Source organism: Molothrus aeneus, chromosome 4 (genome assembly GCF_037042795.1).
Source record: "Molothrus aeneus isolate 106 chromosome 4, BPBGC_Maene_1.0, whole genome shotgun sequence".
Lineage (NCBI taxonomy): Eukaryota > Metazoa > Chordata > Aves > Passeriformes > Icteridae > Molothrus > Molothrus aeneus.
The window spans coordinates 61,503,927-61,518,716 of NC_089649.1; the positions used below are offsets into that span (position 1 = coordinate 61,503,927).

At 37.7% G+C, this 14,790-nt stretch overlaps 1 protein-coding gene across 1 annotated transcript in view; it reads right to left on the minus strand.

The window, feature by feature from the left end:
- The window catches only part of JAKMIP1 (janus kinase and microtubule interacting protein 1), a 228,400-nt gene that overhangs the window by 211,668 nt on the left and 1,942 nt on the right, over positions 1–14,790 (minus strand). The window lies entirely within an intron of this gene.

Below are 14,790 nucleotides of genomic sequence, written 5' to 3' on the forward strand. Positions count from 1 at the left end.
TAGCAAATTAAGAGAATGAAATTAATTACTTTATGTTCTCATTAACTTATTAATGTAAACAATCTGTTTAGGATGCAATAATATATAAAACCCAGAGAATTTACTTGCAGCAGTGAATTAAACAAAGGACTGAGATTCCCAGCTACTCAGAGATTTTCTTTTATAGAAATAAATTTACTACTATGACTTGAACTTATAACTGGACCCTACTCGGTGGACATGGCATAACCTTATCAGACTTGTCCACATTTATCTGAGAACAAAAATTTCAACAGCAATTATGAATATGAATTATGCTCATCACGTCTTCAGCTAAGGCTCCCCCTCATTTCAAGCCATGCTCTGTGCTGGATGTGCACACATGCACCTTCAGCAGTCGTGGCACTGACAGCACAACTTCAGCTCTGGTGTGCCCCACACACTCACAGATAAAATGCAAGGCTGCACTAAGAAATGCAGCTCAGGCTGTAACAGGGAGAATCGGGAGAGTTCAGCACTGTGAAATGCAGCCCTGCTCACAATCCCAGACTGGTTTGGGTTGGAAGGGACCATAAAGATCATTCCTACCCCTTGCCATGGGCAGGGGCACCTCCCACTGAACTGGGTTGCTCAGAGCCCCAGCAGAATGAACATCACAGTTCATTCATTCAACAAAAGGCTTTTTGAGATCAAAATGGTAAATCAAGGCACTGGAAAGAATCTTTTCAATCTATGTGACTGCTGTGTATAACCACTAACATATACAGGTCCACCTAATGAACACACACAAATATGCATCCTGACAACTGTATGAAAAAATGCCTTTTTTGACTGCAGGTCAAGGTAAGCTCCTACAAAGAAATTGATAAAGATGTTTAAAACCTACCTGAACTCTAATGTAAGAAAAAGGGCATTTTTTGGGTTTTTGTTTGGGGTTTTTTTTCAACCTTTTGAATGGAAAGCAAAAATTAGAATAATGTCCCCGGAAAATTGTGTTTTAAAATAATTATAGAAGTATAGAGCAGCAATATAAAAATAAAAATAATATTCCAAATCTCACTAAGGAACACTGCTTCTATAAACTATGTCATGAACTTCTAATTTTGATGTAAATCTAGCAGTTCAAAAAAGACATCAAGGGAATATATCTATTCCTATAGAATGAATACATTTCCTTTACTCTCTCTGTTATTGTGATATAATGCAAAATATGTATTTTATTTTATAGATTTTGTAGAACTAACATCATCTCTACTTTTGCTGAAATAAGATTCAAGATTATAGCCTAAGTCAAGAAAAGTAAATAATTTTTTTTTTTATAACTTGATTAAGATACTGTAGATTAGGGACAATTGTGATGTACATATTTCAAGTTTATTCCAGTCTGACTTGTTAATATTTTCATTTTTAAAAAACCCAACACACCCCAAATAACAGCAATAAATTCACACTGAATTCCATTAAAGATGGAATCTTGTGTTTTGGTTGTCTTGCTTTAAGCATAGCACTGAAAAGGTGGACAGATCAGACTACTGCTGCCAGTCAACATAGATTTTACAGCAGCCACATATTAGATTAAACTACAGAACTATATTTAACCTGAGAAGATAGGGTCCCATTTATGTAATCCTACTTCAGGAGTTTGTAATGAGTTAGTGCAGCCTAACCCAGATATGCCTGCCAGCAAGTTCCCTGCTCTTTTTCATGACAACTCAATGATGAGAGTACAACTTCATTGTAAAAATTGCTGCATAGCACAAAGAGTACTCTTGTTAATAACAGCAATCATCAATATAATCAGTAACCTAAAAATAAACTTCTGCCTAATTTATCCCATATTTTATTCCAGACACTTTATTTGTATTACGTTTGCTATATAACTGTAGTCAGTGTTATTAAAGAAGAGATTCCTAAGGCGGGGGAATATGCAGTCAATGGAATTAGGTAAGTAAAAAGATTGGCGTGTTCTTTGACACTAGAGCATTCACTAGAGAGAGCAGATGCCTGCATTTACAAGTCAATGAACACATGAAGAAATTACTGAAAGATGCTTTAGCACTCAAATTATATGTTAAGTTATTATCACAGTGGCCTCTTTTTCCCTTGAAAAATCTACTGACAAGGATGTTCATCCATCTCAGAGAGGTCTTCATCTTTCAGAGAGCATCCTCTGAGAGCCGTGCTTCCCCAGCTGAGGGTCCTGCATCCCACCAGCTGCCCAGCAGGCACATATGGCACGTGGGGATCAGCAGGGCTGGGGTGCATGGCAACATCTGCCAGCTGATCAAAAGTGGCATTAATGAAATGCTAAAAGCAGTTTAGATCACCCCTGCATGCTGAAAGACAGCTGTAGTGACAAAAGGTGTATGGGAAGAGCACCACATTAAGATTACAGATGGGAAAAGGATAAAGCTGTTCAGAACATGCTTTCTGACCCAAGTCATCTTGCTTGAAATCAAGCACAGCATGAAACGCAAAACTGTGATGTAAGAAACAAAGACAGGAAAAATATTACTAAAAACAGAGGAAATAGTTAAGAATTCATCATTAAAATTTGTCATCACATCACACAACTTCAGTTCCCATCATTTACACATTTGTTTAAAGGGTTCTTCACTTGAAGTTCATCTCAACAAATGATCCCAACTCAAAAAATGCATATATATAAAAATAGTTTGAATTTCAGTGTCTCTAATTGCTTTCTGTACACTGTGTTTGCTGATATTGCACATAGAGGAAAAGCACTAAAAACTCAGTTCAAAGAGATGTCATTTCTGAACATCACATTTTCTCTGGGGCACTCACAGGTCTTTCTCTGTTACTGTATCACGTCCACAGATTTCAAGATTCAGGGCAGAGCAACTATACTAGGCATGGAAACATGGCATTCCCAAAACCAAACAAGGCCAACAGACCATAAACACAGTATCTTGACTTCAAATGCTAATTATTTCCCTGCAAAGCTAAAGCCGAAGTCCAGTGGGAAGTGCTTTTACTAATTTAGCTCTTCACAAAGGAAACACAGAGGTGCCTCAAAGATAAACAGTTTTCATTTATTTTACCTAAATGTTTTATAAAAAAAAACTTGATGACAGGAAAGCAACAAATAATGGCCTCCCATCTAGCAGAAATTTTGTCATTGGCTTGGCTGTTCACATGAAATACATTAATCCTAATGGGAGAGAAGGAGATGTGAACCCTCCTGCAACAACCCAGTCATTCAGATAAAGTGCAGAAAAGGGGAAGGCACTGAACCATCTCACAAGCAGCTACATCTTTGTGTGCATCATATTCTGCACAAGGAGGTGAAAGATTGGGAAGGGAACATCTAAAAGTTAATTTTCTGTGAATGTGGCTTTGGCAAACTGAAAGATTGATTTTTAGCATTCTTCTCAAGCTCAAGAAAGCCAATCTGTATGTCCAAGAAGAAAACAATACAATCAGTAGAAAACCTGGCATTAAACAATGACTCAGCATGCTGACTGAGCCTCAAGCTCTCAATAAAGTATTTATAACATATTCAAAACTTAGAAGGGTGGTTGCACTCACTCAAAGAGAAAAAGAAAAGGTATTGGTGAGCCAAGTAGTAAGCTAACTAAAAGCAAAAATAAGAAATTAGAAAATAAGTAGCTTGCTATTTAAGAAAAGACAAAAAGGTCACTTTTCTTAATGTAAGGGCAATTCAGAAAAAAATCATTTAACAAAAACACTGTAAATACTCTGGAAATTTAAAGTTATACAATATGACATGCTCTTGAAGTAAAAAGCTGATGTTGAATTCAGAAAGAAATTCCATGCTTAGCACCTGTAAAATTATAAAATACATTCCTTCAGCATTATAAAGGTAAATTTGAATCTGATTACTAACATTTATTATTACAAATGCATAAAATAAAGACAAATTATGAATATTCATTAAAATGTCTTACACAAATGCATAATGATCTGTGCAGACTGAAATATATATATATTCTATCCTACAAAGAAAGATAATATCAATGGAAGAAAAGAAGCAATTATGTAAAAAGGAAATGCAGAATGAAACATAGCAAAAAGAGCTGAAATTCAACTTACACAGGAGGCTTAGGTGCTTCATGAATAAAGAAGGAAGAAAACCTCTCTAAGTGAGAAATCATGCTATGAAGAAAAAAGAGGAAGTGTATCAACTATCTATACAGTAATATTCAGATTATGGTACAGCCATATGAAACATCAGCATATAAATTCTACTTATTAGAAATAGAATGACTTTTAGCAAAGTTAGAAAATGCAAAGCTGAGCTCCAGCTTACAGATCAACACTATGAATGTGGTATCTTCCTGCTGGCTCAGTATCTTGTCCAGAAGGATGACCAAGGAATTTATTGCTTTCCTGCCATGTGGATAGCAGAATAACTAAACAACCACCAGTTTTGAGTACGCTGCTTTCTGCCTTATCAGAAACAGGATGATAGTTTTGTCTCCTTGACATACTTCCATAGCCAGCACTCCAAACACAGACACAGGAAATCAAGTTCCCTTGGCATTAAAAGATGAAATAAATCTCTGCACAGAGACTATTATTCCCCACACATCTACTCAGGAACAGAAGCAGAGTCAAATTCTGAGCCAACTGGCAGATTGTCTCTCTGCTACTTGCAGTGATGTAGACATCAATTCTGAATTGTATTGCTCAGCATCACTACAGGAATACCCAAGGCAAAAAGCACTCAAATATACAAGTCTGACCACATACTGCAAGTTAAGGCCCCTGTAAAACCCAGTGTTCTTAGAAATGCTTTCCTGTTGGTTTTTTTTTCTCTTGTAGTAAAAAAAAAAAAAAGATTGTTTACCTGATTTTTCAACACAAACACCACAGCAATCTACTCCAACATTACAAAACCAGAGAAAGAAACGCAAAATTTAATGGAACTTCTTAAGTAATGAAGCTTTGATATTTAATTGATCTGCTTGAAACTATGAATTTCCAAAATCAGAACACTGCTTTAACCTGACAGTCCCATTGAGACCAATATTACATACTACACTGCAGCTTTATTCTAAGCTATATATTACCAAAAACACTACTGACAGCATGCAGAAAAGATATTGCCAACACAGAGCTGCCTTTGAACCTCTGCTTGCCATGGTTCTAGGATAAAGCTTCATTTTCACATCTGCATAGGTACTTCAACTATATCAATCTCATTTGAAGCCCAGATGACAGAACCAAGGGTTCACAGTCTTCAGTGCCACTCTACAGCTCTACAAGTCAGGATTTCCTGCAACTCATTTCCAACATTCCTCTTGGACTCAGGTCTTTATTAGTTTATATTTATTTAAACAGCATTTAGGTCTTCAGCCACCATTTCTCCAACATCTTGCTCACCTAAGTCAAACAACCCATGATACCACAATGCAGAATGTTAACCAGAGAATCACAGAACACACTCCTCCAATGAAATCTATAACCTTCCTACAGCACAGAAGATGGTATTGGGACATACTTTAAAATATCTGAAAAAATAAGCACTCCTTAATCAACGGGGTGAAGTCTCTGTAAAGGGGTGTCAAGCTAGAGTGCACGTGGTCTTGTTTAACCAGCTGTAAGTCAAAAGGATAAAAGTGGCCAAAGAAAGAAGACCAGGAACAAACCAGGGGGTCCACAGTCAGAATGTGCAGGACCAGGTGTTGACATTATAGTGCAAGAGTTCTATTGTCATCACACTGCAAGGGTCCCATATCACTAGAGTTTCTCACTAGAGTTTCATACCACCTTGATGTTTCTTGCAGGCAGCTCCTCTAGGCATTGACTCTTCCTTCTCCTCACAGCAGCCAACTGACTCCAGTGCCCCTCAACCAACCAATCCACTCTTTTATAACACTCTTCTTATTGGCTACAGCTGTGGCCTGTTGAAGTCAGGCCTGCTCCTAATCTTTAATAATTAACCCAGCTGCAACTCTTTGGGGGTTAGATTACTTGCTATACTACCTTTATTTACCTATATTCTATTCCCCTACAAGCAGGTTCCAAAGGGAATGATTTTTGCTGTCAGTGAGTCATAACATCTCAGTGGAGCACACTGAAAATATTTACCTGGAAAAAAAAAAAAACAACCCTCCAAAAAAATCCAGAACTACTTGATAGTTTTCCATTGAGGAGAAATTATGAATAGTCACAGAAGCCTTGCTCAGGAACTTGAACACAGGTGCTTCAAGCCATCTCTCTGCTCTTGATATTTTGTTTAACAACTCTAGTACAATTTTATGTGTTACCCCAGAAGTGTCACAGGACAGAGCTTCTGTGTACCACAGTTCTCTGAATTGACATCCAGCTAAAGCAGATGTAGAGGACAGGCCTGCAGTTTACTACACCAGATTAAGAACACAATCAGGTTGACTAACCTCTCCCAAATTTATGTTAAGATGAAATGTTTCTCATCTCTGCAACAGTGGCCTTCATAAAGACATAGAGTGAGGTCTTTTTTCCTCTGGAGTTGCATATGTGCTCTTTGAACAGCAAGTTACAATGAGGACAGCAATGGCCATGATCCCATACCAATAGTGTTTGCATGAGCACCTTCAGCACCCCAAATTAATGTGACATGCAGCATTTCCACCAAACACCTTGGAGCCAAGCCCAGTTTTAAAAGCCACAGCAAAAATTAACAAAGTTTTCAAAACATTAAAAAAGACTATGTAATATGTTACTTAGAGAAAGTTAAATCCTATCTGGCAAGGACAGGTAAGACCTTTGTACCCAATGCGCAACATCTGAGATTTCCACGCTGATGTAGGTCTGCTGAGAGCTACCAAAGCATGAGCATTATTTACCCTGCTTATGTGCTCCATGCAACATGGAAGCTGCAGGGATACACATTACTGACAGAATCACTCAGAAAGACCAGTCTCAAAACTGACTCTTCATTTTTTCAGTAGGCAGGAGCACCTGCCACCTGCACAACTCACTGCAACCAAGCACTCACTTCCAAACATCCAACTGGAGGCTCACAGACCTGTAGTGAGCTGACAAACCAGCACTCTCAGGGCAATAGTCGCTGCCTTCTTTATTGCTTTATCCTTCTCACTGGCCACAATGAGGGAAACACTGCATGTACACACTGCTTCAAAGGCACAACCATTTCTTGTCATCCAAAACCTACCATCCCCATCCATCCCTAGGGACTGGGAGGCTGCAGGAATATACCCCCTGTCCTGCACCCAAAGTGTCAGTCTATCAAGTCTACAGCAATTATCAACACAGGCAAAACCACATAGCCAGGAACTGTGGTTTGCCAGGTTAGCACACAGATCTCCTTCATGACTAGTCAACAACTCTAACTTCAGAAACAAACACAGAATTATTGCTGGTGCATCTCCAGTGCCTTCTACATGTTGTCCCCACCTTCTGGGAAACTTCATCCAGGTCTGAGGTCTGCCACCAAATAGAACAGACAGCACATGCAGTTGGAGGTCAAATGCATCACTGGATGAATACAGCTCCTGAACACTGAATCCTACTGAAAAATGCTAAGAGTAAGTTCTAGGGCAGTTCAAATGAAAGGGCTTAGCACATGAACTGAAAACAAAACTAAGGACAACCAATGAAGTCCTAAAAACACAGGTATGGATGATACAAAGGTTTGTTACATGGATTTTCACAGGTAGGTTTAATGAGTCTCAGAACTACAATACAACCTGATTATATTTATTGACATTGAAATTAGTAAGTGTACTGTGTTAGTTTTATACTAATATAAAGAGCACCACAGAAGAAGGTCTGTGTACTTCTTCAATCATTTAAGTTTTCTTCTGTGGCTCCAAAGTCACATTTATCTACTAAAATCCTTGGAATCCATACAAGCACCAACTTACAGTCCCCCTTTTCAGGGCAGGTTTCATCAGTCCGAAACACCTGCAGCATGGGCCATGCTAAAAGCTGGGGAAAAAAATCCAAACTTTAGAATTCACTTCAGATTACTTACTGCTGATTGAAGAATGATATATATGTAATCAAAGCCCCAAAACTGTAGCAGCTCTTCCCATGCACAGAGGTCAGGGCCACAATGAGTGTAACTCCTACTGTCAATCTCACTGCCTAGACTGAGTGTTATTTACATCCAGTGCAAATTCAGAACTCATGCAATAAAGGTGATGAAAGTATGGATGATGGATCCATGTTATACAGACTGCAGCTGAGATCAGAACCAAATGAGTCAGTGTCAAGAGGGTTCTTATTTTTCTACTTTAAAATCTACAGCCTTTGCAAAGGAGAAGCCATGACAACATTTCTATCACCCACAGGGTGGGGTGCATCTCAGGCAATATGAAACAGGAAAAAGAAAAAATGCTTTGTGTAATTCAAAACCCCCCAAAATAAGAGTTTCATGTTGCACAGCTTCATTGTTAAAGAATGTATCTCAGACTTAATGGTTCCTTCTACATTTAAAAAAATTATTTCAGAAAACAGAATGACATGGCTTCATCTGTGCAGAACATGTACTCCTCCATCACGACAAAGCACAACAAAATGAGAACATGCAGCATTTTGACATCAACAAAGCTGCCTACATAGACGCCCACTCTTCTTCATTTTCTCTGCAGCATATTTTTTTAACTCATTCATTTCCTTCTGCATCTTTCTCACCATTCTTGACTTGTCTACTCCCCATACAGCTTCTTCAGACTTGTTTTCATATGAAGACTGACCATGGAAATAGTTACTCCCTTATAGACAGTTCAGAATACAGCATCCATTTTCATTCTTCCTTCTCCCTCTTTATTTATATACCAATAAAAATAATTTCCTTGAGAAACAGAGACGCTATTCCAGAGTATCTGAAATAACTAGAGCAGGAGAGTCATTCCACAGAGCTAAACTTCATGCTGTGATAGATTCACACATTTGGTCCCACCTCCCAGTAAGGAGCTGGCAATTACTGCATTCCAGTGCAGGATCATGGATTTTTTCCAGCTCCCTTAGTCCACATGCTAGTTACAGCTGATTATGGCAGCTGAAGCAGCAATGCATTTTTGCATCAGATGTGCAAAGGCTAGAGATTCTGGACTGGGTATGAAAGAGCAAACCTGCAGTATATATTGGGGAGGTTTTCTGCAGATTAAAATTATTGTTCTTGACAATCACGACATTTACAGCTCTGCTTTACTGATTTTATACTTACATTTAAATCTCAAAACATGCACTCTATTTATTACCTCAAGTGATAAGGGAAAACATCCCTCTAAAGGTTTTAGATTTTTCTCTACTTTGTGTGAGGAAAAAGCAAATAATTGGAATCCTGTGTTGCTTTTGTGAAGGATTAGCCTTTCCTCAGTTCCTGGACAATATATATATTAAGTACACTAAGTGCTGTGATTAGAGCTTAAACACTGTTTAAATAAGACACATCTCAAACACATCCCCTTGTAAAGCATAATTTATCATTATTATGCAATTATGTTAAAGTGCTAGTGTGCAGGAATCTTCTATTTCACCCAGTTCATCAGATAGGCTGATGAAACAAATTTATCTGTATATTAATTCTTGGAGTATTTTCTGAGTACACACAAAATTCTCAGCATTTAAAATTTTACTCTTAAAAAGCACAGCTTTTTTACCCAATACCTACATTCCTAATAGCTCACTAAATAGACAGACTAAATCTAGCTCAGATATACCTAACCATGGCTATGTCACAGCTCCCTTTTTGATGCAGAAGTAGGCAACTACTTTGTAGACTATACATAATCTAGGAAAGACTAAGGTGAAAAGATGGGGAAAAAAGTACAAAAAAATCCTAAAAATATTTCAGGCTTTCTTACACAGTCGACGGTAGCCCAAAAAAAAAATCTGCAAGAAGTAATATATACACAAAATATTGGTTATTGACATAAAGACAGGGTTGGTAGTTAGCTGAATGCAGGAAAGCTTTGCATTTTTGCTTCAAGACATAGTAATAGCTCCAGCCTCCCAGCTGGCCAAATACAGAATCTAAAAAATTCTGAGAATTTCAGCATATGATGGCAATCTACAAAAAAAATCCAAACAAAGCCAGACAAAACTCAAACAAACAAACACCTCCCCCCTCCAAACCAAACAAGAAAACATTAATAAAGGGATATAATAAGTTGTCAGGAACAAAATAGTCCAAAATATTCATTTTTCAAGGTGACTCATTGCAAAGAATGCAAGTTCATGCCATTTATCAGTGAACTTGACCAAAAATACAAAGAAAAAGGCTTACCTAACCTCTGCAATCAAGCACATATGTCTTAAGTTCTGGAGTAGGAGATTTACCTTCAAGACTTCAACCATTTCACACACGTAGTTTGAAATTGTCCAACAAATGCAAAAATTAGTCATAGGGGACTCAGAGACAGCAGAAGCATTTAAGGCTCATTTCCGTAGGAAGCCAGGCTACAGCAAATGTAATTAAAGTTTTTAGTAAGAGTTTGGCATTTTACTAAAAAAACTCAGAATTACCAGAACAGACAGTAAGTGCTGGGGCACAGCATCCCATCCTCCCTCCCATCCTACGTGGTAGAGGCCAAAGCCTCATGCAGAAGCTAACAGGATGATTATCTTGAGAAGGATTATGCTGCACAGAGAAGCTGAAGTCTGCCTTGGTGAGAATTAAGTTCATCATCCTTACTGGTCAGCTGAATTATTTTCTTTTGCCATAGTGCAGATAAATTATCAATTGGTCTTCCTTAAAATGAGTGCATCTCAAAGAACACAAGAAGGTGTGATAAAATATCATCGCAGATCTTTCTTTCTTGCTTGTTTGTTTAATAACTAGGGAGTCCAGAAAAGGATCCGAGAGGAAAAAGTAATTAATTATTTTATAAGAAATAAAAGTCTGCCACACTAAATTAGCAGAGTATAATTATAATATAGTCTATATCTAACAAGCTTAGCAATAAATGATTGAGTCATGATCTGTTCTACAGGAAATGCCAAGATGTGACTCAAGAAGATCAACATATGGTAAAAACATTGTGAAAGTACTGCTTTACACCTTGATATGGTAAAAAGTCTCTTCTTGGGGTTTAATTTCTCATTTCTAAGCAATATAGAGAAGGAGCACCTCCCAACACACTCTGTCCATCTGACAGGATGCACATAGTGCAGAAATCACTACAGGAAGCAGTTACTTCAAAATCAGAGAAGTACTTGCATCTTAGGGACTCAAACAGAATGAGAATCACTGTCTCACAAAGTAAAACCTTCACCCTGGAAACATGTCCTGATTAAACTCAGGGCAGACACGCATCACATCACCACAAGTATTTATAAACATGGATAATAAGCTTGTTCAGAGAATTAGCAGTTCACAAGAAAACAAGGCTTGTATCTTTGGGTGGTAGTTCAAATGCAAGCTAGTAAGAAGAAATGCAAAATATTGGACACTTTTTTGCACAAACAGAAGCATGATAGAGCAGTAAATAAAAACCTACCAGATGCTGGATACCGCTCTGGATAGAAAAAAGAAAAAGAAAATAAAATCTCAGCCTCATAATCACTGACATTTTGGAAAGTCTTACTAAAATAGTCTATTTTAGTTAGATAAGATGTTCCTTGTTCTGACTGTTGAAGAAGAAGAATAAGTTAATTTTGGAAGAATCCACAGAGGATTGTTCTGCAATGGCTCACTCTTACTCTCATCATACAAAAAACAATAATAATAACAACAATAGTAGCACCTCAGTTTCAATTGCACCAACATACCACTTGGCTCACCTCATCTTAAAATAAATAGACAATGTTAGGATTAAATTTTAGTTATACTCACAAGGGAAAACAAAAAAAATCACCTCCTCACCTGCACAGCAAAGTCAAAGCAATCAGATATGCAGACAGTGCCCATAATGAAGGCTGAAAATGATGCTGACCATGGCCAAAGGGACACCATTGATTGAGGTTACACCCAGGAAGCCAAACATTTCATCTGCAGCACATGCTGAGCATCAGTGCTGAATCAAAAGTGAAACTGCAGAATGCAGCTGTGTGACTCTACTGACACTTCCTTCCTGGATGGAAAGGTAACAGCTATCACAAGGGCAACTCAAAGCTTTCAATCATAATGTCTTGTCAAATGCAAGTTAAATTTAAATGGACTAGGAAATATGAAAAAACATATTTTCTGAAAGAGCTCTCATTTCCCTTAATGTCAAGGTAGGGTCCTAGATAGTGGGCAACATGGTGTTAAGATGGGCTAAAAGTGAGAAGAAAACTGAACAGAAACTTCAAAGAGTTAGGAGAGACATCTTGATCCTTCTATATTCATCATTAATAAGGAACAAATAAGCAGGACATGAACAAATACATTTAATATAAATAGCTCCTCTCTTAATTTTACACTGATTACAGAATGCCAGCTTGCAGGATAAATATATAGGTTTTTGAAAACATCTGCAGGACACAAATTAACTAATATCTACATCAAAGTTCTCTTACTATCAGAAAAAACCAAAGATGTCCTTCAGCCATCTTCCACTAAAAACAAAGTAAAGTCAAAGCAAAGCAAACCAATGTTGTATGAGCTTTTCGAGGATGACATAAAAATGATAAAAAAGTCTATTCATTACTTCTAAACATTACACAATTTAAGTAATTTTGCTTCAATTTCACTTTTACATCCAGAAGCTGGTTTCAGTTTATTGGATTATTCAGCATGTTAACAGGAAAGCACCAGAACAACCTAATGTGTATGTATGTTTATGTTTTTATAAAATGTGCAGTAGGTAACCCTCTCTTAAAACCAAGGATTTGAAGATAAATTAGAAATTACCACTCTGTATCTTTGCCTTCATCAACATTAATTTCTCTTTGTGTACAAGATACAGACTGACTACAAGTTTCTGTTAACTAACAGAACAAAAATAAACTAACGAAATTCCCACTGTATTCCTCACTACATCAAGCGCCTTATCCCTTCCTGTCCAACTTAACAGCTCCAGGTGGGAGCTTCCCAAATATATCTGGCTCTTCATGTGCATTTATGCATGTGTTTGAGAGCCTAAATGGTAAAGAAAGACTGCATCAAATCCAAAGGCAGCTGTGGAATTAAATGCCAGATCTATGAGCCTGGATTGTGTTGGGAGAAAAAGGGGAAGACCTCACCCACCACAGCACATGGCAGAAGCTTCTCTTCAGCTGCCATTCTTATTAGACAAACAAAGTGATGAAGTATTGCAAGTAAGGAAGTTACCAACCATGTTTTAGTGATTTCTAAGAAAGGCCTACAAAAGCATCCCATCTGCCAAAGAAAGTTCTATCATTTACAATAATGTGCAAAGGATGGAAGTATCAAATTAGTTTAAAAATTAGTTTAAACTACTACTGTGGTTCCATTTTGCCCCACTGACAATGAATCTGCATCACTTTGACTGAACTACTATAGATTTTTCCCTATTACTGAAGTTAGGGCTGATGAAGTTTGCTATTTTAAAAAACCTTAGCAAAAACTAAACAGAAGTAACAAAATTTGCATACAGGAATAAAACTTCCCAAGATGGAAAAAGCCCCACATTTTTAGATCATTAACTCAAGATATTTTATTGTAATATGTGGAGAAAACAATGACCATGAAATGGATTTTCCTTGCTAATGCTGAGTAACATTGCAGTAAGTACCCTAAATTAACAATTGTTCTAAATATGGAATTTTTTAAATGAGAAACAAGAGATGGAATGTGTTTGTGCATATCAGTACACAAAGCTGCAATTAAGGCTTTGTGTATATTCTGAATATTGTGCCTTCAAAATGAAGCAGAACAGAGTTAATGAAAGTTGAGAGAAAAAAAAAATCAGGATTACAGACAAGGACATGAGGAAGGGTTTGATATTCCTTTGATTGATGGCAGAGCAACTTTGGTTCAACATTAATAAATGGAGACGCAATAATCAGCTGTACCTGACCAAATATCCTCTTACACAGAAGCAGCATGCAACCAACTTTGCTTTTATACAAAGGGGCAATCCAATTTCACATTCTTCAGTATTTTCTGCTCCCTGGCATGTATTTAAGCCAGCTCCATCTGGCCTTACACAATCCAGAAATACAGCCCATGCCCATTTCCTTCTTCATAGACTTGCTACTCCTACATCTCCCATCTTCTATCATAATCCAACCAAAATGTTCTACAGGAAAAAACAATCTATACATGGAATTAACTATAAACATTTGCATACTGACAAATTACACTTAAAGGCAGAAACTGACAGCAGAGCTGGGATGAACTGCAATGAAGATGGTGCTGTGGACAATGGGTACTAACTATGGAAAACAAAACATGAGCTTGAATGAGATGGACCTCTAAGAGAAGACTCTTAAGAAACCTCTGCTCCATCACTGTGTCCTGGAATTAACATTTTAACAGAGCACATCTCTTTCAGTTCAAGCCTCATTTATACCTCAGATTCAACACATGGCCTCTTTTGAGGATATTCCCAACTCCTGCATTCCCGTAACAACGATCTAAGACACTAAAGGAGCATTCACTTAAGTGGAGAGTGAGCATTGCTCAGAGCAGAGCACTTCCAAAAAGCAAATGGAAACAAAAAGCCTTCATCTGCATGCAGGAGAACTTAAACATGCTAGGCAAATCTCTACCCCAATGGCCTCTTACAGAACTTGCGTCAGCCTGTAGCAGACAAGCCCCAAGCCCCAGTGCCTCAGTGAAGGAGTCCCAGGAGTGACCTCCTTGAACTTGTAGAGCACCTCTCCCAACTCATGGGTCTCTCCACCCATGAGAAGAATCACCTTTTCCACGAGATCCAAGATTCTTGGCCTTTCTGTTTGAATCTCCAATATATCTATTCAAAGATTAGA